Below are 19,964 nucleotides of genomic sequence, written 5' to 3'. Positions count from 1 at the left end.
TACTTGCTAAATATGTTTCATTAATAATTGACAGGTCACACAATCAGTTATCCTTTTAATGAACTCCAGTTGGAATAGTACTACTGACAACATACTTCAGATATGTTACTTCTATCACACATAATTATAAACCTACTGTAACATTCATTATACTGTTGGAAGGGTGAGATTGGATAAAAAAGATAGAATAATTATGTAAATCAGTGTGACGTTCACAATCAGAGACACAGAATACCAAACTACTGCGGATCTGCACACAAGTCACTACAGCCATACATTTCAAATAAATGGACAGCAGCTGTTAAACCAGGGACAGGGTGCCCGCCTCGTAGGTGAAATCTGTCAGAGTTCATCAAGGATTCCCCGCGAAGAGCAATACCTTCCTGAGCACTCACCACCTGTGCACATGTATCACCTCAGGCCTTGTTGCACCGTTTGCAACTCGATGCCGGCACAATTCTGATTGCAGCGATCATTGTTGATACTTGACATTCGGTTAATCCTTTAACTGGCAACGTTGAAACTGGTTCATATTTAAACTTCAGAAATTAGCATTTCTCGCAATGGGCCACATACAGTATGACATTAGTTCTTTTCCATACTTTTTGACAACATGGAAGAAAAAATGTGTTGGCTAAGGTTATTGTGCTCTGCTAATGCAGTTCAACATCATCATTAAATAAACAGAAAAAAGGAACAATAACATAATTAGCAGTGGTTCCACAGTTAAGATTCTTTGTGAGCTTTAGGGCTTTAGAGCAAGAACAAGAAGCCACTGTTTGTTCAAAACAAGAGTATGAGATGATAAAAAATAAAACTTCATTACTTCATTAATCTCGCTTGCCTGGTAGGTCTCACTAAAAAAGCAGCATTCTTTTCCTCTAGGTTTAAATGTAACTGTATTGCACACAAAGATACTGCTGTTTTCATTTAGTATCCTCTAAAAAAAAAAAAACTACACTAGCAGGGGTATCAAAACTAAACAGATGCAAGCTATCAATGCGATGCTTTTATTCTGAAAAGGAATTTTCTTGCGATATCAAAATTAGAAGCAAGAAAATGGATGTCAAACAGAACGTTTGTGAAAGGCTTACCCAGACAAGATTCATTCAAAGCTGATAGCATTACATGGCCAGCAGAGCGGGGCTCCACATGGAGGGGAAATTAATATCTCAGTTTAGACTGTGACACGTTCTGCGTCTCTTCAATGGATTATGATTACAGCTGGAACAAAGTCTTTGCCCATTAGGAGGGGTAACCAAACTGGCTTACAATGAGAAGAAGTGTGCCCCAGAAGGGGTGATTGAGAAGTGAGATGTAACAGTACCGCCATATGCAGTTTGATCTTTAAAATTTGCCCACCGGGGAGTGGGGTCAACTAGAAGTATTAGTTTTGTTTAATAACCGTTTTCTTTTACCCTTAATGCTTTTTTCTTCCTTCTTTTGATTTGGATTGGGCTGTATTTTTGCAGTCGGCATGTACTGTATGTATAACCATGTGTCTGCAAGTATTGATTTGTCTGTTTAATACTCCCCTGCAGTATACTGTGCTGTGAACAGCATTGGAAGTTTACATTATGTAATTTGGAGGAACCATCAGTTGTAGGATGCATCTATGCATTCTAGTGCACCAAAAGAGGATGTCATTGACCCACGTTTCTTTCATTTTAAGCTACAAAAAAGGGAGTGCACGTTGGAGATTTGATATTTGCACAAATTAATAAGCAACTGTTGAATGCAACTCCATGAGGAACAATCTTTTTTCTCCTCCTCATCCCTGGTAACATTTAAACAGAACTCACACACATCTCTGACTGTTGATATTTCTGCAGCTAAAAAAACATATTTGCAGTAGAAAGTATTGAGTTTGCAATGACAGTTAATCAGGGCTGTAGTACTCAAGTCCGGTCTTGGACTCAAGACCGTTTTCTATGGTCTTGGACTTGTCTCGTACTTGCTAGTATTTGGACTTGGACTTGTCTCAGTCTCGGCCACCGTTCTTGCCAAATATGGCTTTTGGTCTTGACCGAGTCCAGGTGTCTTTATTATGTTGATAATAATATTGGAGTGAAAGTGAAACCCAAAAGCATTGTCTTGATACTGTCATGCATAAGACCTTTTTCTGTCCTGGACTTGGTCTTGACTCGGACTCTAACCTCTTTGTACTCAGTCTTGACTTGGCCTTGGTCTTGCACTTGTCCTGGACTTGACAAAGGTGGTCTTGACTACAGCCCTGCAGTTTATTATCACTCAATGCAACAAAGCAGAGTGAAAAAAAATCTTCTAGATGAATGCAAGAACAGGTGTTTTGGAGTTTGATTCCACTTCATATGACAGTGTCTCGACAAACGGCAACAAAACTAAGGCTGAGCAGACTAAGACCTCTCTTGTTGCCTGCATGGACACACATGTTTAGCCAATCAGTTCAGTTATGTTGACAGAGCTCAGTTGTGTGCAGGGAGTGATAATGCTGGTCAGCACACCTACTGCTGTGAGGATGCTATGGGAATACAAATGAGTGCAGGATGGCAAAGCAGGCAGAGGATACAGCATGCAAGACTGTGTCAGTGGAGAGAGAACATTGGAATTTGCTGTAGAATATATGGTCCAGAAACACTGACAAAGGGTAGACCAGTGGTATGAGATAATATCCTTAGGAACTTGAACCAGCAGATGTAAATGAGCTTGATGACCTCGTGGAGGCAGGCCACACCTTTGGACCTTGTGCTAAATTGCATTATCTCTTTAGGTGCCTTCAATATCAGGCATGGTTGTGCCTAAGTTATCACCTGAAAAATCTAATTTGGAACGATGATGCACCCCCCACTAACTGGCCCTGGGGGTTCCTGCATTATTCATGGCTAACAGCATGTTCCACTTGTTTACATGGCAGTAATTGTTTTGTGATTAACCTGCTAAGTACTCACTTGGTTCATTTTCTAAACCATTTTTAGCCATCTCACTGGTGTGTGATTCTTTGAACAATGCAGTTTTTGAGATACATGGTGGGCTGCTGGAGGCTAGGAGGGTCTGCTGGCCCTATTAAACTCCTCGTTGTTGAGTTGGAGGTTTAAGTTGGCCCCAATGCAAGTATTAAACATACAATTCAGGAATCTACATAAGTAATAACCAAATAGAATTTGGTTTGAGTAGGCAGGGAAATCTGGGGTCTAATTACAAGAAACAAATGTTGGATTTCACATCAGTCTTAACATCTGGAGCTTTCTGAAATAGAAACTCTTTAGATGAAAATACATTCACCAAAAGGAATTTCTCTATTGAAATTGCATTTTAAATTAAAATCCATCTTTAGACTTTAAACTAAAAAAGGGAAACTCGAAATGTTCATAATGAGTCATTTCAAATTTATGACATTATGTGGTCAAACTAATTACGTTTAAAGTAATTTATCGAGAGAACACATATCCATCACATGACTATGAACAAACTGTTGTCCACTATGCGAGATGCTGAGTCACAGCTCCATCAAATGTATCTCCCAAAGGAACACTAGCTTCCAGCCAGTAAGCAATTAATTATAAAGGAATAACTTTCTATATGTTACATTCTTGTTCATTTTTTTCTTATCCAATAAAGTATATTGCTAAAAAGACATTTCAAGACGAGCCCGGAAGCAACAGCGGGTCTGCTATTTAAACTTTCACACTGTCTAGTTACGTTAATGAGCTAAACCCTCCATGTCACTTTGGGGTTTTCAGGCGCTATGCAAAATTCTTTTTCTAACTGCTTCTCCAAACCATTCTAACATCAACTTCTTATGCTCATGAACCATTAACTTAATGTAGTGTATAGATTCGAGCATCAGATGTCTCAGACCATTTCCTTTTATACAGCCAATAAGTGGGCCTCAGTAATTGGTGAAGGACTAAATGGCACCCACTGCTTGGTTGGTCAAGAAGGGTAAAGAACAGTACTCAGCAATGGAATTCACAAGGTAATTACCCCTGGAACCAACTTGAGATATATGGGGCCACACAGGACATATTCAAGAACATCATCATTATTAATTGTTGGTCCATTTTAACTAATCCCCCCTGACTTAAATCGCAGCTTTCTGGATCATAAAGTGAGTCTGAATTCACAAGACTGGCAGATAGTCCTCCAAAGTCATCAGAGAAACGTGCCAAAAGCCCTAAGATGCCACAGGGCAAACATCTGTCTAACTTCATCTTGCCCTTTCAATCTTGTGGTTTCACTAAGATTTAAGGCGCACCAGTGCAAAAACATGAGATGGACTATTTTCCAATGGGACTTCCATTACCATCAATCAAATGCTCCATATATCACTTTAAATCACTACTGTAACAACATGATGTTCAGACCTTTTAATTCCCTTTTCCTATAAAGCCTCAGCAGGTCAAAGTTTCCACTTAACCCAGTGAAATATCTCTACATCTATTTGATGTACTGGCAGAACATTCATGGTCTCCCAGCGAATGTATCTTGATAATCCTTGATAATGTCTTGACTACTATTGGATGGGTTGCCATGGCATGAACATTGTCATCCGTTTGCTCATCCATTGACACTCCTCTAGAGCCATCTTCTTTTCAAAAATGTTCAGCATCTGCATCTTCAGCATGGCTGTAGACAGTCTTGGCATACAAGTGTGTTGACCGTCCATTGCAGCCCATGAGTATCTAGTTAACGTAAAAACTCATTGGTATTTTAAAGACATGTTAAAATAGGGTCATGAAATTAAAACAGAGAACACTAGGGCCATGATCAATGAAGCAAAGACACTGTCCTTTATGAGTCCTTGACATGTTTTTTTTTAATATCTGCAACTCTGACCCTCTTGAAGCTAAACTTCAAAGCAACATATAGCATCCTGCTGCTTATTTTTGTGAGAGTCAAGTAGGTCTTTACACAACCTCACAGAATCTATTAAACATGCGTCTCTGAAGTGGCTTGATCAGTAGCTATCAAACATATCAACAGGTAAGGTATTCATGGGCATGCTGGGGATTGAGCGTAAGTAGAAGCTCTCGCCATTAGTTACATGAATGGCGCTGTATAGCCTAACTGTAATTGAAATGCAAGGTTTCACTCCCTGGTAATAGCCGGAACAGTAGACTGGCCCAACAGAATAATTTCAACCATAAATCAAAAAAATTCCATGCTGTGGTTCACCTTGGAGCTCTATTGGCTCCTATTTGCCACTTAGATGGAAATTGTGTTGAACGAGTGTTCTTGTTTTCTTATCCTATGCGAACAAGGATATATTGTTAGGACTTCAAGATGCACTCTATAACAACATTAGCCAAACAGTGCTACGGATGCATGAGGCAGAACATAAGCTATGAGGTGCTACTTTTAGGATAAATGAAGCAGTTTTCAATAGCAACAAGCTTATTTTATGTCTGGAAATAGATTGAATCTGATCTCTTGCTGAAAAAAAAAAAATCAAACTAGCAAAAAGCAAGAGTTTCACCACCAGTTTCTTAAACTGCCCTTGAGTATTTCAAAAGTATTTGCAGAAATATGCCATCGGTTTTTAAACTTGTACTAAAAAAATAAGCATCATATGTTAAAGTTTAACATTTTAAACAGGGGACTCGGTTTCATGTGTGCTACTAGAAATGTCCATATATTGAACAAATACCATCCTTTGACTGAATTTTAAAGAGGCAATTCATATTTTACCTTATCGTCATTCAGACGGATATGTAGGCGTGTATGCCACAGGCAAGAGTTGGCCACCCATTCTCCCCGTTTGACACGGAGGGATATTACTGATGTCGTTGAAATACATTAGGCTTGCAAGAAATATTTCATCTTATCTGAAGAGCAGATACAGCGCCTCAAAAAAGACCTTGCGCTGCAAATGCGAATCCCACAAATCATGGCACACACATCAAGTTTTATTACCTTCTTATTACACCACACAGATGGATAGAAGACATATTTAAAGTTGATCTATGAACGTTGGTACATTATATAAATGTATAGCCTTCCTGGTATCCTCCTCTAGATAGTAATCAGATTTCCCTCCAGTGTGAATGAGGTGAGCGTGGCTCTGAACAGGGTAGTGATCAGCTTTGGGTCGTGCTGTGCGTCTTTGTGGTTGAGATGTTTACTGGGGCTTTTTGTGTGGCCGGGATCCCACTTAGTGTGAATGATGGCAGCTGTACGGGTGCCTCTGGCAAGTGTGATGCCAACTATGGCTGCTTGGTCTCATGTAGCGTACAGCGCCAGATGTTCAGGCTGTGTATGCCACTCCAGTGAGCATGACTGATTGCAGCTGAGGTAAGCACGTCTGGTGAGAATGATGCTGAATGCAGAAACGGCGAGTGCAACCATGGGTACGACTATGGGAGATGGCGCCACCCACCAGCTCGATGCAGCTGGCTACTTGGATTGTGGCTACATTAGCCCAACTGTGGCAAGTGTGACGGAGTGTCTTGATGGGCATAAATCTGGATGCTCTGTGTGGGATGCTGCTGCACCGGCTGATTGGAGTGATCAAAGCAGCTTTGACTGCTGCTGCAGCAAGTTATCACTCTGGTGGAGTTTGCTGGGTGGGCAGAGATTTTGATGAACACAGCTACAACAAGTCCAATTTACTGCTCATGCTACCATGGTTTAAGCAGCAATGGAGTGGGATGCTGACAATAGCTCCAGTACTCCAGTACTGCAATCTGGACACACACTGGTGCGGAGTGTGTTGGCAATACAAGATTTTGGTAGTCACTGGGATCTATTGTGTATATTGTTTTCTGATATTGATTATTATGAACATCACATTGGGATTTCACCCTTTCTGGTCCACATATCCCTGCCTCAGTTGAATTATTTTTATTCCCAGTTGGGAACTAAATGGGTCCCCCCCCCCTCAAAGTGACCAATGCTACTCCATCAATAGACCGTTATATTCCTAAAATAGAAGTATTTTAAACTAAGTAGAGCGCTGTAGCGTGCATACTCTAGAGTCGGAGATAAAATCCGAGCAGCGGTTTCTGGTTGTATTTAGCCTCTACAGAGCTCCGGGGTGCCGGCTACCTGCGGCAGTTGTTTAGCCGCCAATAGGTGACTGTGAGCCGGCTACAGGCACCTTTCAGATGTTGTGTAGTGGAGTCTAGCCGGTGATGACAGTTAAGGTTTGACACCAAAATGACTACTTAAGTTCAGAAAAAAAAATCACTCCCGAGGAACGAAGGTGCGTTTCCCGGGTAAAAAGTATTTCGTTTTCAAACCCAATCGCTCTCCAGCTTGAAAGCTCTGTATTTTATGTTGACACCAAGATCTGCTATATCCTTTTGAGATTATTTTCCATTGAATATTGAAGTTCATAAATAAGTCTTTTGCCACGGCTGGCCAGTGGCGCTACATCTATGGTATTGTAAGGGGGATTCAATTCTTGCGTGTTTTGTTATGCATGAAGAAAAAAATTCCAGAAACAATTGACTAATTAATATTCAATCCAGTGAAAAGTAATCGATTGCAATTTAACAACTGATTTATTGTTATTTGGTTAATTATTGGACATTTTCAGCAAGGACAGGTTTTGGATTGATGTGTCGCTTGGGTGAAAACAATTTATTTTCGTGCACTTTCTTTGATACGACTTCAAGGCCAGTTAGGCTCCAACAATAGCTTCCTTAAAGTTTGTATTCACCAAGGCAGTCCTGCATGTTTCTGTTCATCATCGTCATATCACCGTCATAATTGAAAATTGCAAACGTACTTCCTGACAACCCTGACCAATTACACACACAACACTACACAACAAAAAAGCACTAGGTCGTTAGGTGTAATTGGTGTGCACCTGGTAGGTCATTTTCCATTCTGCTACACATGACAATAGGAGCAATTGCACGAAGACAGCCTAAAGGAACAGGCAATTTTAAGACAGAAAATCAATACACATTTGAATCCACTTTTATATGTGGATTAAGCTTTTTATCCCACTTGGTACTGAATTTTTATAAGGCCATTACAAGGTTACTGGGCCTCAGTAAACAAATCACCCATGACATTTAAATACTTTTTGCACCTTCAAAAACAGGGAATGTGAACAACACAACTCTAGTACATTGAGCAATCTGAGTAATTCAGAATACATAAACATACACATTGTGCATTACAAACTTTATACAGCTAGAAATGGAAAGAGAGAGACATCACCCAACGAGAAACAACCAGGCATTGATCGAAGGGCCATTAAGGATTCATTAGATGACTTGATCAAATGGTCAAAAAATCCTCCAGATACGTCTTTTGCATTTTTTTGTCTTATGAACAAGTCAATGATTACACTGTAATCACATTGAATATATGATGACAGTGCATGCTGTCAAAACAAAACTGAAGCTGCAAAGATTAGTCGATTCAAGAGTAAAAGAATCCGATGCATTGCACACAAGCTAGTGACGCGCAGCCAAATCATAGTGCCGAGTTGCGCCTATACTTATGCAGGTAATGAGATATAAACCCAGATGCTCCGTCGTCTGAGCAAGCGTAAACCAAGACCTAAAAACTCTCTTTTTTACATTGCCAAATGGCAACACATTACAGCTTCACTACTTTTTGTTTACACAGTTTTTAGCTCTCACAATAAAAGCCCAACTTAAATTCACTCAGCATTTCCCTAATTGGCAACTCAACAAAATAGCTTGCTAAACAGGCTCTCTCTGGGTTGGCCTCGGAGACTGTATCCAACAAAAAATAGCCCACACGGACATTCATTGCAGCAGAATGATTCCGTTTCTGTTGAGGGCAATTTAGACAAAAGCACCACCGAGAAATACAAGTTCCAGGAAAAGAAGCAAAGACTTTGGACCGGTCTTTTACACTTCTCTGCATAGTGAATAAACTCACAAAGCGTTAAATGGTGGCACTTAATGCAGGAAGAACACAAGATTTTGCAGCTGCAAACTGCAGCTTTCTCAATCCATATAGCACGCTCTAAGGAATTGATTACTTCAATCACCTACATTTACCATTAATACTGATTGGACATCCTCATGAAAAGTGGCAAGTGAAGTCATTTTCTAAAACCTTGTGTTGTTATTATTATGGATTATGGATTATTTGGACTCATAGTTAAGATCAGAGGCTGTTGAGTGGATTACAGTTTGTTTAAAATGCTATAAAATTCAAAGAAAAAAAAACAACCACAGTTCAATGAAAGTAATCATTATTTTTACGTGGCTTCCATACAATGTACATCCACACGTTCGTGTTATTTTGGGGCAATTTGGTTCAAAGAAACCCATAGTTCTAATATAGAAATTGGTCAAATTTGACCCAAGGACAACACAAGTGGTTAAATAGAAATTTAAACGAGTTGATGACAAATCAAGAAATGATGTCCTCTTGTGCTCTGGGATATTGAGATTGGCATTTTTCACTTTTTTATGTTTTGTAGACCAATTTTCATTAAGAAATCAATCAGAACAACACTCAATAATGTCAATAAATGTTACTTGCAGCCTTAAACAAAATGAATGAATTGTGTCTCACATCATCATATCATCTCGATATGATTCCACTGAAACAAAAGTGAATATAGTATTGCAAAACTCTCCGGCCCTCCAAGCATGTGATGTAGGACTGGAAAAAGGCCATGTTCTCCAAGGTAACCTGTGACAGCTTTAACAGGAGGAGAGAGTCGCTGCTACAAGCCATCCTGTCCTCACAGAGAACTGTGTTCTCATTCTTGGCATGAAGTCAAAACTAATTCACGGTGGGTGTCCGAGTCCGACAAAGTTGTCCCTTTGCCTGTTTGTGACGCTCATGGAAACAAATTGAGGCAAAGACAATGTCTAACTGTCTAGCTCAGTGACATTAGGATGCCATCCCTGCTGATTGCAGAACAATGTCATCCTTTCCACCTTTTGTCTGATATCTGATATTAATGTATGTGTGTGGTGTAGTTTTATTTGTGCAAATTAAACGACAAAAAATATATAGTTACACATTCTGCCTTTTATAAATATCAGCTTTCTCCTCTTTCTTAAAAGCTTACATTTACACTCAAGAGCACATAGAAGGACAAACTGACACTGCACACCAGTAACATTCATACATTTATTTTTATTTGAGAAGATGAGAAAGTATTTGCACTGCCTCGGTTTTACAATTACCCAAGGTTTGAATCAGTATTCATAGGTATCGCCCGGTAACTGTTGTAAAGGGCTTATGCAGGTGCTGTTGGGGCTTTGGAAGCTGCACTTCATGTCTGTAGTGTACATTTCCAGGAAGGATATAATGTGTAATAAAAGCTCCTCTGCTAGGCTAAACCCAAAAAAGCATACCTTAGATATATCTGTACAATGCTTTGTTGAGGTATATTGTTTCTACAATTCACTTTCATGGTCTACCAAATGTAATAAAATAGCACTGTCTCTAGATAAAAGTGCTTGCAGGATTCGGCCATTTGAGTAAACCATGTTTTATTATTAAGTCTCTGTTAGTTGTGAATATTTTGTGGTTGAGATTGGGGCTTGCAGAAAGAATCGCAAATTTATCAAAATCGCAATATGGACTAGAGCAATGTTGAAAATCACGGAGGGGGGGCATAATATTTCTTAAAGTCAAAATATGTGTCTATTAAGTATTGTGGGGTTGCAAAAACATTCTGTCCTACATGTCATATCTTATTGACTATAAGAAAAAAATCTTTGTTTGGTACAGATTGTCATAAAAAAAACACTATTTTTAAAAAATTTTATATGTAAATTAGAATAACAACACCAAAATGATCATTCCCGCCAATATCGCAAATTACATCGCAATTGCAATATCGGTCAAAATCATCGCAATTAGATATTTTTCCCATATCATGCAGCCCTAGTTGAGATAGAAACAAAGGTTGATTTTAAAATGCAATGCCTCATCTATCTGTCTCCACCACGAAGCTCACATGTTGAAAAGCAAGGCTTTTAACTAAATTGAAGAGACTAGACCGCACCACCCCTGTTTTAGCATCTTGTCAAAGGATACCGGTTTTCTAATTGATTGTTTTTGGAAATGCTAATGTTTTTGAGTCTTTTAATGACCTGACCCCAATTTGTCTCTGAACTTAAGATCCCGCATGACAAAAATCCTCAGACAGGAGCCTCCTGACGGTTTCTGTGTCAAGGTTAAAGATTAAAAGTGACCATGGTGCTGTTGTCAGGGCGTCCTTGAGTTATAAACGAGCTTGCAGCATCATGTCATCGCAATTAAGACCATTTAAAAAAAAAAACTAAAACATTTTTGATGTTTACTCTTCTTGCATCCCTGCAGCCTTGTCTGATCTCAGTATTTTGCATTGGTTATCCCTATGACTCCCTCTGTTACTGAGGCATTTAGGTTAGTCCGTTATTATAACCTTGACTAACAGATTTCATGTGGCAAATGCAGAAAATCTGATAGTTATTGTTCTTGACATGAACAATTTATGCTATAATTTAAACTGCAAAATCCCCTTGTGCATTTGAATTACAGATTTCAACAGATATCATCACACCTACACCATGTTGGAACACGGCAATGCAATAGTGATGTAAAATAATCTCTCTGAAAGAAATGTTTCTATGCTATACCTGGTGCAATAAAGAGTAGGCTGAGACAGCGTGAGGGTGGCCAAACCCTACGCACATTAAAATACCCACGATCATCTGGCAGCCTGCGATAAAAAAAGGAATAATACTATGGTCTCAGTTGTGAGCTTACTTATAAGTAGGGGGGCTGTTGATTTCACTGCAGAAATTTGCTTTGAGTTATATTGAGTTACATAAGAACATTGCGGTCCTCTGCATAGGCTATGTCATAAAACAGTGAACAGCGCATTCAACTTTCTCCCGTTGCACAGGCAGGAACTCACTTTGCTGTCCAGTAAAGCTGCCACTATCAACTATTTTTATTTGTGTGCCCATTTTGTTCTTGATTGAGCTATATAAAGTCAAAGGCAACATCTTAACATAACTTGTTTCTCCAACAAACAGTCCAAAATTCAAAGATAGTCAATTTAGTATCACCTAACCAACAAATGCCAGTTGTCGAAAGGGACAAGCAGTGCCTGGGAATTTTAGGCATTCTTTTCCAGAAAATATTATTTGAACAATAATTGTTAAAGGGATATTTGGATATTTCAAAGTTGGGTTGTATGAAGTACTGTATAATCAGTGAACTATCTTGGCACGCCCCCCGGTTTGGAGAAGCAAGCAGAAGTACCAACACGGAAGGTAAGAAATGTCTGCTGTAGACAGGGGCAGCAACACAATCGATCAAGCCACCTAAAACAAGGCCTAACTACAAAACAATCTATATTTGTTTAAGTGTAGTCTACACTCACCTAAAAGATTAATAGGAACACCTGTTCAATTTCTCATTAATCCAATTATCAACCAATAACATGGCTGTTGCTTCAATGCATTTAGAGATAAGTGTACATATGTATATATATATATATGTAAATATGTATATGTATATGTTTATATGTGTGTGTGTGTGTATGTATATACCTATACACTGTATATACAGTGTGAATATCACATGGCAGTTGTTTCAATGCATTTAGGGGTGTGGTCCTGGTCAAGACAATCTCCTGAACTCCAAACTGAATGTCAGAATGGGAAAGAAAGGTGATTTAAGCAATATTGAGTGTGGCATGGTTGTTGGGGCCAGACGGGCCGGTCTGAGTATTTCATAATCTGCTCAGTTAGTGGGATTTTCACGCGAAACCATTTCTAGAGTTTACCGAGAATGGTGTGAAAAGGGAAAAACATCCAGTATGCGACTCCTGTGGGCGAAAATGCCTTTTTGATACTAGAGGTCAGAGGAGAATGGGCCAACTGATTCAACCTGATAGAAGAGCAACTTTGACTGAAATAACCACTCGTTACAACCGAGAGCATTGTTTCTGACCATGTCCATCCCTTTATGACCACCATGTACCCATCCTTTGATGGCTACTTCCAGCAGGATAATGCACCATGTCACAACAATCCAATAATTTCCACTTGGTTTCTTGAACATGACAATGAGTTCACTGTACTAAAATGGCCCCCACAGTCACAAGAACTTAACCCAATAGATCATCTTTGGAATGTGGTCGAACGGGAGCTTCGTGCCTTGGATGTGCATCCCACAAATCTCCATCAACTGCAAGATGCTCTCCTAACAATATGGGTCAACATTTCTAAAGAATGCTTTCAGCACCTTTTTGAATCAATGCCACGTAGAATTAAGGCAGTTCTGAAGGCCAAAGGGGGTCAAACACAGTATTAGTATGGTGTTCCTAATAATCCTATAGGTGAGTGTATATTTAGAATATATTCACTGCTTAACCCTGTTTGGCTACTCAGCTTGTGTAATTTTGTGTCTGTGCATCCAGACTAACCCTTTAAAACACCAAAGTCACACAATGGCAAACTAACCAACTGATCGAGTCAGCGGTAGAAGGGCAACTTCTGTGTTTTTCGAGGTAGAATTACTCTTATTTTTTGATGGAGTCTGGTGGCTTTGAAGAGAGCATAGATGGATAAAACTGCTTCAGATCCCCGTCGGAAAAAGCTGTCTGACGGCAAGGTAAAGTGGTGAAAGTATTCTAAACATAGTTCACATCTAAACTGATATATATTTAGATGGTCCTTTTTTTCAGGTGGCTAAAATAGGTTTAGCTGCTGCCCCTGTCCACAGCTCGGCTTCGTTGTCGGTATGCTTGCTTCTCCAAACTGGGGGCGTGCCGACAGCCACCTACTTTGGGGTGGCAGTAGCTCAGTCCGTAGGGAGTTGGGTTGGGAAACGGAGGGTCGTCCTTTCAAGTCCCCGTATGGACCACAGTACAGAGTGTGGATTGGTAGCTGAACTGCCAGGTGCCCTTGAGCAAGGCACCATATCCCTCACTAACCGCTCAGGGCGCTGGTCCAGCTGGCAGCCCACTCACTCTGACATCTCTCCATTTGTGCATGTATAGGTCCTGAGCATGTGTGTATTTCAGATCTGTGTGTAGTGATAAATAACAAACAGAGGGTACATTGTAATTTCCCCGCTGGGGATCAATAAATAGTATAAATTTAAAAAAAAATGATGATGATGATAAAAAACATTGAAGATGGGCTTACTGGAACTTAGTCACTAAGATCAACAGATGTAGTTAATGAGGATTCACTGTGCCACATTACACAAGTTATAGAATCATACCAACAATTAGTATTAGCTTAGAATTCTGTGCACTAAAAATGTATAAAGGCTTTAGCCCCCCCCCCCCCCCCCCCCCCCCCCCCCCCCCCCCCCCCCCCCCCCCCCCCCCCCCCCCCCCCCCCCCCCTCCACGTCACTGTAGGTCCAGTTTATTATGCAACTTAATTGTATACAAGATATGTAGTAGGGGGTCCCTGATCCATCTCTTTCAGTTAAGGGGTCCTTGGCCTAAAAAGTGTTAAAGACCCCGGCCTGTAGTCTTAACCTCTACTGTCAACAATTACTGCCTCCATGCTATTTGACATTACAAAGTTTTTGAGTGAGGCCCAAGTGCCATCCCTTAAAATAAACAGATGATAGATCAAATGCTTTGGGTCATTTGCACATGCATAGTTTTGGATGGATAATATGAAGCTGAATAAGTTCAGAGCACAAACCCGAGAAAGCACATTGTGATATTTTCCCCTCGCTCTCGCATGTTTGATTATTTTGCCTTTGTTATTTGGCGCTGTAATGGGAGCAGATGCTCACTCAGTCAGGGATATGTCACAAACTGCAATTGAATTTTGATCATGATTCATTGTGCACTGCCAAAGCAGAATCACACACACAGCAGAGTCACTGTTTTTTTCTTTATTACATATTGTGCAGTGAGAACCAGGCTGTCGCGGAATGACCACAAAAACGTGCATGCTCTTTCCTGCCTCACACTGGTTCAGTTATATCTTGACATCCCACGCGGTTTCCCAGCAGTAAAAATGATCAGTGTTAAAGTTGGCGTCCCTCTTGGGACACTTGGGAAACACACAATTTAATCGGGTCCATTAAATAAAATAGTGAAACAATTAAAGCTCCAATTGACATCACGAAAACCCTGGGGCCACCAGTTCCCAATAATCCACTCTCCATATCTTCAGCCAAAAACTCCGGGTTACCGAGGCAACAGCTGTGTATATTGCCCTTTTTTTCCCAGTGTGTGTGACAAAAGTAGTGCCTGAAGCATCACATTTACTGTGTAATTGCAATCGAGATGAACCTTTGACTGAGATGGTCAATGTGGTGTTTACAAGCAGAATAATGGCTGTTTATCTAACTGTGTTACATTTCATAGAGCTATGAAGAGAAACATACAAAAATAAATATATTCTCTATATTTTTTGGTATTGTGTACAGGAAGTTAAGCAACCATATATGGGTTTAATTGTCTATTCCTGTGTGCCTGCCGCCTAAAAAACACCAGAAGGGTGGCGTCACTCCATCTGCACACAGCACACTTGACTGCAATTTGGGCCATGGACCTTGATTCACAATATATGCACCCTGTGTCTTTGCCAATAACCTTCAAGCACTCTTTTTTTAACTTATCTGGCATTTGACTTGAAAGGCTTAAAATACCTATTTTGCCAACCTTAAAAAAAAAGGTCCCAATATGTAATGATTAACTTCCTTTTTTTAATGCCAGTTGATCAAACTGGAGCAATTATTCACTGAGCATACAATGTTTTAAAAGGTTTCACAGTTGAAGACACAGCACTTACCTTTCTTCTACACCATTTCAGGTCTAGTATGTGTATAATACAATGTCAGACATTTTAGGAGCATGCCAGGGTTCTCCGACATTCTGCCAATACAGCCAGCACTCATATGACGCTTTGAGGCTCCTGGAAGATTATGACATTTCAGCGATTTTGGCTGTCAACCTTAATGAGAGTAAACCCTGAGAGACTATGTTTTACCATTAAGGAGAGTAGGTGAAAATAAGCTAGAGCTATGTTTTCTTCAACCTCCAGTTACATATGGATTTAAGTTCTTGAAAATAGGAGTCTATATACTCAAAATGGAGGTTTTATTCCAACAATAACTACAGGGCAAACATCGTAGTGGCTCTAATCTGGGTTAAATCTTCAGCTAAATGCCTGCTCTGATCTAGGATTCCTTGTTTTTTTTTTATTAATATAACATTGATGGAGATTGCCTCTTCCCCCTTTCCCATGTAATACAAACGGAGTGTGAGAAACAAAAGGTTAACATCTGCAGGGACAATGGATCCTGAGCAGGTGTTCTTATGTGAATGTCAATGAATTCATTTAAAGAAAAGTGGGCTAAATTGTGCAAAATGTTGCACATTTCTTCATTTTTAATGCTTTTTTTTCTTCTATCCCCACAAAAAAAAAACTGCTTTTGCCGAGCAGTCTACATCTAAATACGCAGATATACTTTCAAATAACATATCTAATCTCAATAATAATCAACAAAAGCAATTTCAACTGTGGCAGCTCCCAACAGTTTTTCATTGATTAACAGTTAATGATTTACTCTGCAAATAATGTACTTGTTGAAAATTGTCTAATGCCGTTTTGGCGAGCAGGTTTAGTTCCTTAATCACTGGGATGTGCATTCACATGAGATCGCTCTTGTCGGGAGTCCTCTGTCTCTGCCTAAATACAGTTTTATGAGTCAATTCTTTGTGGAGTTTTTACGTAACAAACTGCAGATATGGGAGAGAATTTGTACAGGATTAGGATGGGTGACAATCATTGAAATTATCATAAATCAGTAGGCAACAGTATTCCTGTATAAATGGAGCTTTGGTTATTAATCTTCCTCTTGTCTTGCACATAAACGGGGAAATGATGGAAGCTTACCAAGGCACAGAATAAGTGGAGTAAGTCAATTTTTTGTGAATAAGCTGAAGTTAGAGTATTGCTAAAATCACTCCACACCCTTAAAATATTCAATTTCTTCGCTTCATCCTACAGAAGGTGTTTGGTTGTGCTGGTTAAGTGAAGTACATGGGTCTCTGTTTCTTCCTGTCTCTATTAACCCAGCATGGCCTTCTCATTGTCCTGTCTTGTTGTACTTCTCATCATATTTGCCCCCGTTGACCAAGTCTTTAAATTTCCCCCTTAAAGATTCTTGGTCATGACTGACTTGGTCATGGTCGAGGCTCCAATATTCTTGGAGGGCTCTCTTGATTACGTCCTGTCAGCTGTGATTATTATCATCAGCCAGTAGCTTGATATCGTAGCCCCATGTCCACTTGAACTGTGTGCTGGATCTCAGTACATATTCCCATCTCCAAAACGTGTGTGTGTGTGTGTGTGTGTTTGTGTGTGTGCTTTATTATGCAAACATGAACAGTAGTGGAGGGTGTCCCTAATATTTAGTATACTAAGTAAATTCCAAAATATGTTGTTAACATTAATTTATGGGCAAAAAAACCCAACAAAACAAAGAGTTATTTCTGCTTTCCCTTATTACCCTCGTTTATTTTGTAAGAACCCAAGATACTTTGCATAGTACTGCATCATTTCTTACTGTGCCTCGAGGAACGGTATGGAAATGCTAATCCTCGCCACAATCTGTCTCTATCTTCACTACTCGTCTCATTTGGCTGCATCTGCATGCAGAATCCAAATAATAGCAATTACAAACAAATCCTCTAATCACGCTACTTCAGATGTAGCAGGTTCACCACAACAAGTCACAGAAGCACAACATATCCATCTGCAACTCTCGGAAAAAGATAACGCCTCTCTCAAAAACAAATCTGCTCTCCCTGACACATTCCGTGCTGGACAATAAATCTGAGTTTGCTTCCCTTTCACCACTCAGCCATTTGCTGTGAAAAGGGGCCTCTCTCTTCTGTGTATGTCTCAACAGATGAAGAACCTGGCTGAGGAAAGTCATTTACTTGTGGTCACACTTATGAGTCCAGGGAGTCATCGCATTATATGAGCCCTGTAGCGTGCGGACTGAGATGGCAGGGGAAAGGCTGCAAGGAGCTACAGATGACTGTGCATTACATCAAATTAGAGCTGTGGTAAATACATGAATATGTGATGTACAGGAAAGGAACTCCTTAAAATGTGGCAGGCAAAGGCCAGCGTGATGAATAATCCTCAGAGTAAAAGACTTCTTACAGCCTTGATCTGGATTGATGTCCAGTAATTAAGAACAGGGCTTTGCCTCTGACATTGACTTGATCTCACTGCTCTTATTTGTTAGCGCCACATCAACCGTTGAACCGGAAGTTGTTCTGCCTCACTGCAATCTCATTAACAGGTCTGTATGATATCGTATGACAATACATGGACACCAAAACGTAAGATATCCTTTAAAATTAGGAGACCGCCAGCTGGTCCCGTGACTCTGGCTACAGTGGCTCGCTACGAGCTCCATGATCCTGGTTGTTTAAGGCGCTTGCAATGCCTTAGGCCTTTCTCCTAAAACCAAGACCGCCATCTAGTGGGCACAGAAAATAAAGACACTGGTTCACAAAGCTTCAGTTGGCCGTCGCTAGTCTTTAGCTGCAACAGAGCTCTGGGATGCCGGCTACTGGGGGGGGGGGATAAAATCGATACAGCATTGTATAGCGGTATTTTCAGTGGCAATACTGTACCAATACACAGGCGCCAAGTATTTATCTTTTATTATATATGTCAGTTGGTGTGCTTGACAATCCCATTTTGCAGCAATAAAATTGAAGGGATATAAACAAACAGAGAAATGTACTATGGTTTTGGATAAAACTGAGTTTTATGATGTACCCTAAGTTTCCTTTTGGGGACATCATTTGAAATTAGGAAAAATTAGAAGTTGCGAAAGATTATAAATTGCAATATATCACAGAATATTGCAATATGTTTAAAATTGCATTAATATCGTGTTGTGGCATAAGTATCGTGATGATATTGTATCGGGAGGCGTTTGGTAATTCCTTTTTTTTTTTTTTACAAAAGCGCTTTATTTAAGTTTATTTTTTATTATTTTTTTTTAACAAAATACAAGGTTATATATAAGAGTTGCCATACATTAGAATTAGCCATTTGTTTTCTCAGGAAGTAAACTCCACTCCTTTTCTTGGAAGTCTTGTGTTTTATAACGCACCCATCCACCCCGATCTCCTCTTTATGTGGCCAGCATCGTTCATATTCAGCTACAAACGAGGTGTAAACCCCACTACATGTTTGGTTCATGAGAACAGGCTTTGTGAAGGCCGTGTTAAAGCTCTTATTCCTGCCCAGAGGAGCGAGGATGAAGGAGGGCTCTCTGAGGAGCTATGAGCGAGGTTACACGAGAGCAGCATTCCCGGAAGCCGTGCAGCTGATAGCTGTTGCTTACTCCGTCCGTTCAGCTAACGAAGTTATGCGGCTCTTCAGAGGTAAGGCCGTCCAATCCTTCTAAAAACCCATTTCCTCTCACCTCGCATGATTTCCTCACATCTCTCCCATGCTTCCTCTGTGGGAAGGAGATAAGATGCGAGGAAGGGAAGCAAGTGAAGATACCAGGGATGCAATTCAAGAATCTAGTATGCAGCCATAGGCTGTTGGAACAGCATAAACAAGATGAAGCTAAATGAATGCAAAAACATAATTCTTCCTGCTGGGGAGTATCAACATGCCAAGCCTGCTTTAACTTGTGTGCACACACATTTTAATAATGCACATCCAACAGGTTTATTTGTTCTAAACAGCTCATTTGGAAATGTGCCAATCAATGTAATACATTGTGCACACAGATGCATCATAAATAATAACTTGTAAGAGCGCGGGTGCACAATCAGGGACCTTCTCCAACACAATGGGTGGAAACTAATTGTTGCCCATTCACTTTTTAGGCAACAAACAACAATGCAACAGTAATTCGGAGTGTGTGTCTTGTTTGTGCCGCGTGTGTTTGTGCAACGAAGTCTGGTGGAAATGTGGACATTGCTCAGCATATGTGGCTTTTAACACACTTCATAACATGCAAGGTGCTGACGGTCTCTTACAGAGAGGAAAGGTGGGTGGGGGGTGAGGGGGGGGGGGG

The 19,964-nt window shown here is 40.1% G+C and overlaps 1 protein-coding gene across 2 annotated transcripts in view; it reads right to left on the bottom strand.

The window, feature by feature from the left end:
* The window catches only part of gabra3 (gamma-aminobutyric acid type A receptor subunit alpha3), a 100,496-nt gene that overhangs the window by 79,237 nt on the left and 1,295 nt on the right, over nt 1-19,964 (bottom strand). The window lies entirely within an intron of this gene.

This window comes from Etheostoma cragini, chromosome 13 (genome assembly GCF_013103735.1).
Source record: "Etheostoma cragini isolate CJK2018 chromosome 13, CSU_Ecrag_1.0, whole genome shotgun sequence".
NCBI lineage: Eukaryota > Metazoa > Chordata > Actinopteri > Perciformes > Percidae > Etheostoma > Etheostoma cragini.
This window is presented reverse-complemented; position numbering and strand designations above follow the sequence as displayed.